We start from the raw sequence: 14,041 nt of genomic DNA on the forward strand, positions 1-14,041 counted from the left end.
ACTATTAAATAGTCTATTTTTCATGTTTATGTTTGGTATTTTTTCTTGTCAATGATGTAAAAGAGCTAACAAGATTTTATGAATGTAGAAAGTGAGAATAAGTACAAAGACCTTAAAAAAGAAAGTTTAGGGATTTCCCTGGCGGCCCAGTGGTTAAGGACTTCGCCTTCTGATGCAGGGGGTGTGGGTTCGATCCCTGGTTGGGGAGGTGGGATCCCACATGCCTTGTGGCCAAAAGACCAGGGCATGGAACGGAGGCAATATTGTAACAAATTCAGTGGGGACTTTAAAAATGGTCCACATTAAAAAAAAAAAAAAGTTTAAAACCTCTTTTTAGACCATTTCTTTTAAAGTGAAAACGAATGAAAATAGTTCTAATAATATTTCCTAGTATCACAATTTTTTCCAGTTTAAAAATTAGAATTCCTATGAGGTTCTGCAAATGTGTTATTCTTTACGAGAAACTGGGATTGTTTCATTACTAGAAGAAAATATCAGAACATAAAAATTTAAAATCCAGAGGTTTCTACAGATCTTGAGGAGATGTATTATGATAGTGTTTCTTAAGGCCACGTATTTTAATAAACAGAAGTGACAGCATGGCTCTAGGGCAAATCTATACATTTAAATAAAAAGTACAGTGACGCTGTTCACATACAAAACATTTTTTGTACCAGTGATATATTATTATATGTTGCCAAATGTACCTTAGATATTTGTCTACATAGCCCAGAACTAAATGTAATAAAACCAGACCAGCACCTGTTTAAGTTTACATTATTTTGTGCACATTATTACAGAACGCAGAGTTTTTCAAGCAACATTCAGATAAGATGCTTCACCAGATAGAACCTGTTTTACTTTTAAGTCAGGGCTGCCCAGGCAAAACCAACCTTCCCAAGTGAAATAATAAACAAAAGTGTGTGTTACTAGGATGGTATTTTCTGGGAGTATATCACACAGTGCAGTCTACAATTTAGAATAAATTTATTCTAAATATATACCATTCATAATATGGTATACATAGACTATGGGCTCTTTTATACATAATTTTTTTTTACCCTGAGTCTTTTATACAGTATGTATAACTATAAAGAACTCAGAAAACTTTCTACTCTTTGACATACTTGGATATATGGTCCAAATGTGGCATCCTCAGGCTGTAGCACAGAAAACTTACCTTATAGTTATCAATACAGGAAGGAAGGAAGGAAGGGAGAAAATACTGCTGGAAATTAAAAAGAAAGCTGATTTCTAGATAAAATAATGTCAATCCCAAAAGAACGATCTAGTTTTCAGCCTGTGGACACCCTTGGATGGAAAAGTCTTCTGTGTATTTGTCAGCAAATAAGGTTCATATAGTGACTAATCTTTGTCAACTCAATGTAGAAAGTCAAAATACAAAGAGGCAAACTATTTTGAATTAACTGTTTAGATCATATATACACAATGCCTAATAGTTTATAACTTTTCTAATTAACAATGAGAATATTGTTTTATAAATGCCTGTTTGACTAATTTTTATTTTTCTAAATTAGAATTCAGCTTAGTGGGCTTCCCTGGTGGCGCAGTGGTTAAGAATCCGCCTGCCAATGTAGGGGACATGGGTTCAAGCCCTGGTCTGGGAAGATCCCACATGCCGTGGAGCAACTAAGCCCGTGCACCACAATTACTGAGACTGTGCTCCAGAGCCCGCGAGCCACAACTCCTGAAGCCCGGGCGCCTAGAGCCCGTGCTCTGCAACAAGAGAAGCCACCTCAATGAGAAGCCCGTGCACCACAACAAAAAGTAGCCCCCGCTCACCACAGCTAGAGAAAGCCGGCGCACAGCAGCAAAGACCCAACGCAGCCAAAAATAAATAAATAAAATTAATTAATTAATTAAAAAATTCAGCTTAGTGAGTTTATGAGTTTAGATCAATGGTTTTCAATCCAAAACCCTGGACTCCAGGGTTCACGCCAAAATGGACTCCAAAATAACAATAATGATGCTAATGATAATACTGATAAAATAATAATAAAAAAACACTTATTGTGTGCCTACTGTATTCCAGAAACTGTTTTATATACGTTACATCTATGAAATATTTAATCCTTTACAACAAAGCTGTGAGCTTAGTGTTCTTCATTCTACAAACAAGGAGATTAATGCAGAGAGAGAGAGGAAGAAACTTTGACCAAGGTCACTCAGTTAGTAACTGGCTGAGCTAAGATTTGAACCCAAGCAACCTAGATATTTTAATCACTCTGCATACCACCTTTCAAGATAGTCATGGGAAGTCTATGAGCTATTTTCAATTTCAAACTGTCTTATAGACATTGCTCATTTATCCATTTTGGATGAATTAAATAAAACACCGTTCCTTTGACTTTGGTCAAAATTATGTCAATTCAGAGTGGCAACACTAATTGATTACAAATTATGATCTGAAGTCTGTAGATACCTTGGGACACAAGGAAGACCATGACCTATCCATCACCTCACAACCAGTTGTTAGGAAAATTAAAACAGGAAAACCTAGCTTTTGGGGGTTTCTTGCCAATATGCTCCTGAACTTCCATCTACTTTCTTTAATAAAATAGTACATCAGAATCTCCTTCACACAATGTTTTATGTTTTTCACTGCACTTTCTCACCTTAGCACATTTAAAATATCTGGAGCTAATGCTTTAAAGACTTGCAAACTTTTAAAGTAGATTCTATGCTCAAAAAAAATGAAACAAGGTAAAACCTACTTTTTATCCAGTCAGCACATCCTCTGGTAACATGTTTCTTCCACCTAATTGTAAGGTGCCCAGTTGCAGTGGCGTATAACAACCTGATAAGGATTCATTGCAAAATTCAGTCACAGGGTCAGTCAATCTGAAAAAAAATAACGTTCACACAAATCTGACCTGGATCAAAATTTTTACTGCAGACATGAAAGTAAGCTAGGGTTGGGGTAGAAGTGACAGAGCTATAGAAATGTAGCACACTCATAATCTTTCATTTCTGCCCTGGAGAGGCTTGAAACGTTGAAGCCAGGAACTAGAATATGATCAAACAGCCCCGCTTGTATGTAGCTAAATTGATAAAGCCATGAAAACCTAAATCTAAATTATAAAGTACATTTATGAAGTCCTATCAAACTGAATTGTTATCTTTAGGTGTTCCAAACAAAAATTCTGAACACTGAATAATGGACCAATAAATGCTTAATGAAGGAATGAATATACGGTTCTACCAATCCACACTTTATCTTTTGAGATGGTTTCTCTCACGTCTCTAAAATCCACATAAAGCCAAGACTTGCAACCTATTCCGAGTGATTTGTGGAAGAAGGAAAAGGTGCTGTATTACTCAGAGAAGAAAGCCTATACATTTTGAATATTGAGAAGGTATTTTAAAATGTGGGTAGAAATACAATATGTGTCATAAGATTATTTGTTTGCAGTAGTGAATGGTCACAGCATCCCACAAATTATCCACTAATCACCATCGGTAAAACAAAAAATGTAAGATGGTGACAGATTTGACACGTAAGCCATTTAGTTCATTTTGAACTGTCATTTGGTAGGTTAAAAAAAATTAAAGACAAACATTCAAAACCGAATGGTCAATTTGTATAAACATTTTAAGCTTAAATGTTTAATTTGACAAAGATTATACGGTATAGAAAAACACCCAACAGTTCAGATTTTGAGAAGTGGGAAATTCTATCACACAGAGATAAGAAAGAAAGAATATAATCTCCTAATTTCACACACTTAAAATTGCATGTCTTGTATTGTTTGAAGACTGGACATACTGACAATGCATCTACAATAACAGTCTTAGACTGCACGTGTTGGCTTGCAAAGTCATGAAAATAGTATACATCCATCCTCAACACTCCCCTGAATTACCTAGAAAATGAAGGGAAACACTTTCACATGTACTTATCACAGCAACATATCATAACATTTTTAACTCTATGTTTTTGATATGAATACACAAATCAATTGGCAAATGTGCATAAGTTTTCTCCAAATGTCCTTTCTATTACTACTATTTGACATAAAAAGTTAAAATTAATATACATGCAATGGTATAATACTCAGCCATAAGAAAGAATGAAATAATGCCATTTTCAGCAACATGGATGGACCTCGACATTATCATACTAAGTGAAGTCAGAAAGAGAATGACAAATATCATATGATATCACTTACATGTGCATTTAAAATATGACACAAATGAGCTTATCTACTAAACAGAAACAGACTCGCAGACATAGAGAACAGACTTGTGGTTGCCAAGGTGAGAGGGGGGTGGAGGAGGGATGGATTGGGAGTTTGGGATTAGCAGATGCAAAATATTACATAGAGAATGGATAAACAACAAGGTCCTACTGTATAGCACAAGAAACTATATTCAATATCCTATAATAAACCATAATGGAAAAGAATATGAAAAAGAATATATATATATATAAATATATATATATATAACTGAATCACTTTGCTATACACCAGAAACTAACACAATATTGTAAATCAACTATACTTAAATAAAATGAATTTTTTTAAAGAAGTTAAAATTAATTATCACCCCTAAATATTCCCTTCAATAAACAATCTACTATAAAAGTCTTATTGTCGGGGGTCTGGGCAAGATGGCGGAAGAGTAAGACGCGGAGATCACCTTCCTTCCCACAGATACATTAGAAATACATCTACACGTGGAACTGCTCCTACAAAACACCTACTGAACGCTGGCAGAAGACGTCAGACCTCCCAAAAGGCAAGAAACTCCCCCCGTACTTGGGTAGGGCAAAAGAAAAAAGAAATAACAGACAAAAGAATAGGGACAGGACCTGCACCAGTGGGAGGGAGCCATGACGGAGGAAAGGTTTCCACACACTAGGAAGCCCCTTCTTGGGCAGAGACGGTGGGTGGCGGAGGGAGTAGCTTCGGAGCCATGGAGGAGAGCGCAGCCACAGGGGTGCGGAGGGCAAAGCGGAGACACTCCCGCCCAGAGGATCGGTGCCGAGCAGCACTCACCAGCCCGAGAGGCTTGTCTGCTCCCCTGCCAGGGCGGGCGGGGCTGGGAGCTGAGGCTCGGGCTTCGGTCGGATCCCAGGTAGAGGACTGGGGTTGGCGGCGTGAACACAGCCTGAAGGGGTTAGTGCACCACAGCTAGCCGGGAGGGAGTCCGGGAAAAAGGTCTGGAGCTGCTGAACAGGCAAGAGACTTTTTCTTGCCTCTTTGTTTCCTGGTGCGCGAGGAGAGGGGATTCAGAGCGCCGCCTAAACGACTTCCAGAGACAAGCACGAGCCGCAGCTATCAGCGCGGACCCCAGAGACGGGCAGGAGACGCTAAGGCTGCTGCTGCCGCCACCAAGAAGCCTGTGTGCGAGCACAGGTCACTCTCCACACCGCCCCTCCCGGGAGCCGGTGCAGCCCGCCACTGTCAGGGTCCTGTGATCCGGGAACAACTTCCCGGGAGAACGCACGGCGCGCCTCAGGCTGCTGCAACGTCACGACGCCTCTGCCGCCGCAGGCTCGCCCTGCCTCCTCCGTACCGCTCCCTCCCCCCGGCCTGAGTGAGCCAGAGCCCCCGAAGCAGCTGCTCCTTTAACCCCGTCCTGTCTGAGCGGGGAACAGACGCCCTCAGGCGACCTACACGCAGAGGCGGGTCCAAAGCCAAAGCTGAACCCCGGGAGCTGTGCGAACACAGAAGAGAAAGGGAAATTTCTCCCAGCAGCCTCAGAAGCAGCGGATTAAAGCTCCACAAACAACTTGATGTACCTGCATCTGTTGAATACCTGAATAGACAACGAATCATCCCAAATTCAGGAGGTGGACTTTGGGAACAGGATATATTATTTTTTCCCCTTTTCCTTTTTTTGTGAGTGTATATGTGTATGCTTCTGGGTGAGATTTTGTCTGTATAGCTTTGCTTTCACCATTTGTCCTAGGGTTCGGTCTGTCCTTTTTTTTTTTTTTTTTTTAACTTAAAAAATTTTTTTTCCTAATAAATTTTTTCTTAATAATTTTTTCCTTATTTTTTATTTTAAAAAATTAAAAAAATTTTTTTCTTAGTAACTTTTTGCTTAATTTTTATTTTAAAAAATTAAAAATTTTTTTCTTAATACATTTTTTCTTATTTTTTATTATAAAAAATTAATAAATTTATTTTTAAAAATTAAAAAAATTTTTCTTCTTAATAAATTATTTCTTAATAATTTTTTTCTTATTTTTTATTATAATAGCTTTATTTTATTTTATTTTATTTTATTTTATCCTCTTTCTTTCTCTCTATTTTTTCTCCCTTTTATTCTGAGCCGTGTGGATGAAAGGCTCTTGGTGCTTCAGCCAGGCATCAGGGCTGTGCCTCAGGTGGGAGAGCCAAGTTCAGGACACTGGTCCACAAGAGAACTCCCAGCTCCACGTAATACCAAATGGCGAAAATCTCTCAGAGATCTCCACCTCAACATCAAGACCCAGCTTCACTCAACGACCAGCAAGCTACAGTGCTGGACACCCTATGCCAAACAACTAGCAAGACAGGAACACAGCCCCATCCATTAGCAGAGAGGCTGCCTAAAATCATAATAAGGCCACAGACACCCCAAAACACATCACCAGACATGGATGTGCCCACCAGAAAGACAAGATCCAGCCTCATCCACCAGAACACAGGCACTAGTCCCCTCCACCAGGAAGCCTACACAACCCACTGAACCAACCTTAGCCACTGGGGACAGATACCAAAAACAACGGGAACTACAAACCTGCAGCCTGTGAAAAGGAGACCCCAAACACAGTAAGATAAGCAAAATGAGAAGACAGAAAAACACACAGCAGATGAAGGAGGAGGGTCAAAACACACCAGACCTAAAAAATGAAGAGGAAATAGGCAGTCTACCTGAAAAAGAATTCAGAATAATGATAGGAAAGATGATCCAAAATCTTGGAAATAGAATAGACAAAATGCAAGAAACATTTAACAAGGACGTAGAAGAACTAAAGAGGAACCAAGCAACGATGAAAAACACAATAAATGAAATTAAAAATACTCTAGAAGGGATCAATAGCAGAATAACTGAGGCAGAAGAACGGGTAAGTGACCTGGAAGATAAAATAGTGGAAATAACTACTGCAGAGCAGAATAAAGAAAAAAGAATGAAAAGAACTGAGGACAGTCTCAGAGACCTCTGGGACAACATTAAACGCACCAACATTCGAATTATAGGGGTCCCAGAAGAAGAAGAGAAAAAGAAAGGGACTGAGAAAATATTTGAAGAGATTATAGTTGAAAACTTCCCTAATATGGTAAAAGAAATAGTTAATCAAGTCCTGGAAGCACAGAGAGTCCCATACAGGATAAATCCAAGGAGAAACACGCCAAGACACATATTAATCAAACTCTCAAAAATTAAATATAAAGAAAACATATTAAAAGCAGCAAGGGAAAAACAACAAATAACACACAAGGGAATCCCCATAAGGTTAACAGCTGATCTTTCAGCAGAAACTCTGCAAGCCAGAAGGGAGTGGCAGGATATACTTAAAGTGATGAAGGAGAAAAACCTACAACCAAGATTACTCTACCCAGCAAGGATCTCATTCAGATTTGATGGAGAAATTAAAACCTTTACAGACAAGGAAAAGCTGAGAGAGTTCAGCACCACCAAACCAGCTTTACAACAAATGCTAAAGGAACTTCTCTAGGCAAGAAACACAAGAGAAGGAAAACACCTACAATAACAAACCCAAAACATTTAAGAAAATGGGAATAGGAACATACATATCGATAATTACCTTAAATGTAAATGGATTAAATGCTCCCACCAAAAGACACAGACTGGCTGAATGGATACAAAAACAAGACCCGTATATATGCTGTCTACAAGAGACCCACTTCAGACCTAGGGACACATACAGACTGAAAGTGAGGGGATGGAAAAAGATATTCCATGCAAAGGGAAATCAAAAGAAAGCTGGAGTAGCAATTCTCATATCAGACAAAATAGACTTTAAAATAAAGACTATTACAAGAGACAAAGAAGGACACTATATAATGATCAAGGGATCGATCCAAGAAGAAGGTATAACAATTGTATATATTTATGCACCCAACATAGGAGCACCTCAACACATAAGGCAAATACTAACAGCCATAAAAGGGGAAATCGACAGTAACACAATCATAGTAGGGGACTTTAACACCCCACTTTCAGCAATGGACAGATCATCCAAAATGAAAATAAATAAAGAAACACAAGCTTTAAATGATACATTAAACAAGATGGACTTAATTGATATTTATAGGACATTCCACCCAAAAACAACAGAATACACATTTTTCTCAAGTGCTCATGGAACATTCTCCAGGATAGATCATATCTTGGGTCACAAATCAAGCCTTGGTAAATTTAAGAAAATTGAAATCGTATCAAGTATCTTTTCCGACCACAACGCTATGAGACTAGATATCAATTACAGGAAAAGATCTGTAAAAAATACAAATATATGGAGGCTACATAATACACTACTTAATAACGAAGTGATCACTGAAGAAATCAAAGGGGAAATCAAAAAATACCTAGAAACAAATGACAATGGAGACACGACGACCCAAAACCTATGGGATGCAGCAAAAGCATTTCTAACAGGGAAGTTTACAGCAATACAAGCCTACATCAAGAAACAGGAAACATCTCAAATAAACAACCTAACCTTGCACCTAAAGCAATTAGAGAAAGAAGACCAAAAAAAAAACCCAAAGCTAGCAGAAGGAAAGAAATCATAAAGATCAGATCAGAAATAAATGAAAAAGAAATGAAGGAGACAATAGCAAAGATCAATAAAACTAAAAGCTGGTTCTTCGAGAAGATAAACAAAATTGATAAACCATTAGCCAGACTCATCAAGAAAAAAAGGGAGAAGACTCAAATCAACAGAATTAGAAATGAAAAAGGAGAAGTAACCACTGACACTGCAGAATACAAAAGATCATGAGAGATTACTACAAGCAACTCTATGCCAATAAAATGGACAACCTGGAAGAAATGGACAGATTCTTAGAAATGCACAAACTGCCGAGACTGAACCAGGAAGAAATAGAAAATATGAACAGACCAATCACAAGCACTGAAATTGAAACTGTGATTAAAAATCTTCCAACAAACAAAAGCTCAGGACCAGATGGCTTCACTGGCGAATTCTATCAAACATTTAGAGAAGAGCTAACACCTATCCTTCTCAAACTCTTCCAAAATATTGCAGAGGGAGGAACACTCCCCAACTCATTCTATGAGGCCACCATCACACTGATACCAAAACCAGACAAAGATGTCACAAAGAAAGAAAACTACAGGCCAATATCACTGATGAACATAGATGCAAAAATCCTCAACAAAATACTAGCAAACAGAATCCAACAGCACATTAAAAGGATCATACACCATGATCAAGTGGGGTTTATTCCAGGAATGCAAGGATTCTTCAGTATACGGGAATCAATCAACGTGATACATCATATTAACAAATTGAAGGAGAAAAACCATATGATCATCTCAATAGATGCAGAGAAAGCTTTCGACAAAATTCAACACCCATTTATGATAAAAGCCCTGCAGAAAGTAGGCATAGAGGGAACTTTCCTCAACATAATAAAGGCCATATATGACAAACTCACAGCCAACACTGTCCTCAATGGTGAAAAACTGAAACCATTTCCACTAAGATCAGAAACAAGACAAGGTTGCCCACTCTCACCACTATTCTTCAACATAGTTTTGGAAGTGTTAGCCACAGCAATCAGAGAAGAAAAAGAAATAAAAGGAATCCAAATCAGAAAAGAAGAAGTAAAGCTGTCACTGTTTGCAGATGACATGATACTATACATAGAGAATCCTAAACATGCCACCAGAAAACTACTAGAGCTAATCAATGAATTTGGTAAAGTAGCAGGATACAAAATTAATGCACAGAAGTCTCTTGCATTCCTATACACTAATGAAAAATCTGAAAGTGAAATTAAGAAAACACTCCCGTTTACCATTGCAACAAAAAGAATAAAATATCTAGAAATAAACCTACCTAAGGAGACAAAAGACCTGTATGCAGAAAATTATAAGACACTGCTGAAAGAAATTAAAGATGATACAAATAGATGGAGAGATATACCATGTTCTTGGATTGGAAGAATCAACATTGTGAAAAGGACTCTACTACCCAAAGCAATGTATAGATTCAATGCAATCCCTATCAAACTACCACTGGCATTTTTCACAGAACTAGAACAAAAAATTTCACAATTTGTATGGAAACACAAAAGACCCCGAATAGCCAAAGCAATCTTGAGAACGAAAAATGGAGCTGGAGGAATCAGGCTCCCTGACTTCAGACTATATTACAAAGCTACAGTAATCAAGAGAGTTTGGTACTGGCACAAAAACAGAAACATAGATCAATGGAACAGGATAGAAAGCCCAGAGATAAACCCACGCACATATGGTCACCTTATCTTTGATAAAGGAGGCAAGCATATACAGTGGAGAAAAGACAGCCTCTTCAATAAGTGGTGCTGGGAAAACTGGACAGCTACATGTAAAAGTATGAAATTAGAACACTCCCTGACACCATACACAAAAATAAACTCAAAATGGATTAAAGACCTAAATGTAAGGCCAGACACTATCAAACTCTTAGAGGAAAACATAGGCAGAACACTCTATGACATAAATCACAGCAAGATCCTTTTTGACCCAACCCCTAGAGAAATGGAAATAAAAAACAAAAAGAAACAAATGGGACCTAATGAAACTTAAAAGATTTGCACAGCAAAGGAAACCATAAACAAGACCAAAAGACAACCCTCAGAATGGGAGAAATATTTGCAAATGAAGCAACTGACAAAGGATTAATCTGCAAGATTTACAAGCAGCTCATGCAGCTCAATAACAAAAAAACAAACAACCCAATCCAAAAATGGGCAGAAGACCTAAATAGACGTTTCTCCAAAGAAGATATACAGATTGCCAACAAACACATGAAAGAATGCTCAACATCATTGATCATTAGAGAAATGCAAATCAAAACTACAATGAGATATCATCTCACACTGGTCAGAATGGCCATCATCAAAAAATCTACAAACAATAAATGCTGGAGAGGGTGTGGAGAAAAGGGAACACTCTTGCACCGTTGGTGGGAATGTAAATTGATACAGCCACTATGGAGAACAGTATGGAGGTTCCTTAAAAAACTACAAATAGAACTACCATACGACCCAGCAATCCCACTACTGGGCATATACCCTGAGAAAACCATAATTCAAAAAGAGTCATGTACTAAAATATTCATTGCAGCTCTATTTACAATAGCCAGGACATGGAAGCAACCTAAGTGTCCATCATCAGATGAATGGATAAAGAAGATGTGGCACATATATACAATGGAATATTACTCAGCCATAGAAAGAAACGAAATGGAGGTATTTGTAGTGAGGTGGATGGAGTTAGAGTCTGTCATACAGAGTGAAGTAAGTCAGAAAGAGAAAAACAAATACAGTATGCTAACACATATATATGGAATCTAAGGGGAAAAAAAAAAAAAGACCATGAAGAACCTAGTGGCAAGACGGGAATAAAGACACAGAGCTACTAGAGAATGGACTTGAGGATATGGGGAGGGGGAGGGGTAAGATGTGACAGGGTGAGAAAGTGGCATGGACATATATACACTACCAAATGTAAAATAGATAGCTAGTGGGAAGCAGCCGCATAGCACAGGGAGATCAGCTTGGTGGTTTGTGACCACCTAGAGGGGTGGGATAGGGAGGGTAGGAGGGAGGGAGACGCAAGAGGGAAGGGATATGGGAACATATATATATGGATAACTGATTCAGTTTGTTATAAAGCAGAAACTAACATACCATTGTAAAGCAATTATACTCCAATAAAAATGTTAAAAAAAAAAAGTCTTATTGTCCTTAAAGACAAAACAACATGAATATTTCTTGAATCAAGGAAACAAAGGGAATGAGGTGAGAAAGTCCATCAGTGCTGAGGAGATAACTCTTCCATAGCTGCTAGAGAAGTAAGTGATCTTTAACACAACTCCTGTTTTTTGCCTTTTATTTGAGCTGTATTTCCAACAGTAACAACAAAATAAGCAGCAAAAAGAAATATTCTCTATGTTGGAAAAAAATAAATGTAATCAAATCATAAATTGCAGTTTTCAGGGACTGATACATACGAGAATAAGCCTGAGCAGTGCCATTCATGGTGTCTTCCCTGGGCCAGTGCTGGATGAAAAAACTGACTCCAGTCCATGGTGAGATAAGGAGCTTGCAGCAGAATGTAAGTCAACTACTGTCACAAAATAATAATTAGTTCAACTTACATATTTTTCATAACAAGACTTCCTCAGTGAAGAAAGCACTGTGTAGATTTACATTCTGGTAGAAGCTATTTATCTTATTCTAGACTGGTAATAACTATGAATAACACTGAACTAGAGCAGACGTCAGTAAATTAAGGCCTGTGAGCCAAATCTGACCCACTACCTTTCTTTGTAAATAAAGTTTTATTGGAACACAGGCATGCCCAATTTTTTTCTGACCCTATACGACTGCTTTCCCACTACAAAGACACAGTTGAGACCATGTGGTCCACAAAGCCTAAAATATTCAACAAGTGACCCTTTAAAGAAAATGTTTCCTGACCCCTGAGCTGGAGGACAAACACTATCTTGAAAGCTTTTGAAAAGGGAAATTGAAAATCAAAAACAATAATCAAGACAGAGACATGAATAAAAATAAAATCTCTAAATGTGCATGTTAAGGCACATATATTTACTGTGTGCTATTCTGGAGGAAATGACATGGCCTTCATAAATCCAAAACAATGTAAGACAAACTACAGTTTGAGAAGAACTACACATTCCAACCAGATTTTCTAACTTGGATGTCAACAGTAATTAAATATTCCTAGGGAAATCATGATGATTGTTCAGGTTTTAACCTGAACAGCAGTCAATCTGGAATGTTATTGACAATTGAGAATTTCTATTCCCTATTCTGAGAGCAAGGAATGAAGTCTACACCTAGAAGATACTTTTACTCCTTTTTAGAGAGGCAGAACACCTTTCAACAAAAACCATGAGGGATCTTTAAAAAAGTAAAAAAATAGGTTATGCCCTACATATACGAAACTATATTTGAGAAAAGGTACGTTTACAAAGACATAAATGAAAATGAACAAACCAAATAAACCTCTTTTCCATTAACCTGAAATATATCCTTTAAATTATGAGACATTTTTACTTCTCTCAAGCCATATTTGAATATGTGGTTCTTTCTCTCTACGCTTTACCTAAAAGGAAGAGGATACCATGACAGAAGTTCATTAAAAGTCGTATTTAATTGAAGAAACAATTATTTATGTATATAAATATCTTTGAAGAAACAATTATTTATGTACATAAATATCTATCTATCTCTATCTATATAAACATACACATATATGTATGTAGGAAAATAGAAAAACAAAAAATCTTCATATCTTGATTAGTCAAGATAAATGGAAATGAAATTTTGACATGATTTACCACATGCACAATAGTTGAATATGTTAAATGAGCAAAAATTTACACATAGCATCTTCTGAATGTTTAAATAATCAAAAGTTTGATTATATTTATAGATGAGACACTTAAAATATGTAGGCCAAAGTGATTATAGCAAGAGGGCAGGATACAAGGTTAATTTACCAAAGTTCAATTGCTTTCTTATATAACAACAATGAAAAAAGTGGAATTTGAAATTAAAAGCACAATACAATTTATATTAGCATCAAAAAAAATTGAATACTTAGGTATACATCTAACAAAATATGTACAAGATCTATATGAGGAAAACTAAAACATTTTGATGAAAGAAATCATAAATAAAAAGATATTCCATATTCATGGATGGAAACAGCCAACAGTGTCAAGATGTCCGTTCTTCTCAACTTGATCTATAGGTTCAACACAATCCCAATCAAAATCCCTGCAACTTATTTTGTGGAT

The 14,041-nt window shown here is 37.3% G+C and overlaps 1 long non-coding RNA gene across 2 annotated transcripts in view; it reads right to left on the reverse strand.

Moving 5' to 3' along the window:
- Positions 1-2,741: 2,741 nt before the first annotated feature.
- LOC132354178 (uncharacterized) overlaps positions 2,742-14,041 on the reverse strand; it is a 359,922-nt gene continuing 348,622 nt past the window's right edge. For both annotated transcript variants that reach the window (XR_009499206.1, XR_009499202.1), the window contains one exon: positions 2,742-2,862. This is a non-coding gene — a long non-coding RNA (uncharacterized LOC132354178). The remainder of the gene's footprint in view (positions 2,863-14,041) is intronic.

Source organism: Balaenoptera ricei, chromosome 1 (genome assembly GCF_028023285.1).
Source record: "Balaenoptera ricei isolate mBalRic1 chromosome 1, mBalRic1.hap2, whole genome shotgun sequence".
Taxonomy (NCBI): Eukaryota; Metazoa; Chordata; class Mammalia; order Artiodactyla; family Balaenopteridae; genus Balaenoptera; species Balaenoptera ricei.